Raw genomic sequence first — 730 nt, 5'->3', positions numbered from 1 at the left:
AGTGGGGGAAGTATGCTGCTTTGGAAAAATGGAAAGGGAGTTTAGGGTTGGTTAAACAAGGAGTGGGATAAGAATGTATTGTAATGTTACTTTTACATTGTAATAATTTGTTTGTTATCTTGGTTTGTAACTGGTCAAAGGTTCTGTGAAATTATGAAGGTGTAACTTGTATTTCTTTTATGATTGGGATTGGAAATATGTTTTGGTATTGTTCAAGTTTTGTAATAAAAGTATATTTATAGTATAAAAAAATTCTGTTCTCATCAGTTTAACATCTGATACATCCCCTACCTACCTGGGGACCATATATTAAATTGATTTTTGGAACAGGGAGATGGAATAGGGGCTTGCTCTGTCCACTCCACGCATCAATCTGGTATTGCAGTATATGCAGCACTGGTGCACCCTCCTGTCGTTAAATGAAAACAATATTTGCTTAATAATCCTGTTGTTCTTGTTGTTCTTGCCGTTGTCCTTGTTCTTGCAGTCGTCCTTGTCCTTGCCGTTGTCCTTGGCATTGTTCTTGTTGTTCTCATTGTTGTTATTCTTGTAGTTCTTGTTATTCTTTTTCTTGTTGTCCTTGTTGTTCTTCTTGTTCTTTTTGTTCTTGTTGTTGTTGTCCTTGTTCTCGTTGTTGTTATCGTCTAGTTCTTGTTGTTGTTGTTGTTGTTATCGTCTAGTTCTTGTTGTTGTTGTTGTTGTTGTTGTTATCGTCTAGTTCTTGTTGTTG

General features: G+C 35.9%; 1 pseudogene; it reads left to right on the top strand.

Annotated features, from left to right (window-relative positions):
* The first annotated feature begins 232 nt into the window (after window positions 1-232).
* LOC119411585 lies at window positions 233-410 on the top strand (annotated as a pseudogene).
* The last annotated feature ends 320 nt before the right edge of the window (window positions 411-730 follow it).

The sequence above is a fragment of the Nematolebias whitei genome, chromosome 6 (genome assembly GCF_014905685.2).
Source record: "Nematolebias whitei isolate Nwh7 chromosome 6, NemWhi1, whole genome shotgun sequence".
Lineage (NCBI taxonomy): Eukaryota > Metazoa > Chordata > Actinopteri > Cyprinodontiformes > Rivulidae > Nematolebias > Nematolebias whitei.
This window is presented reverse-complemented; position numbering and strand designations above follow the sequence as displayed.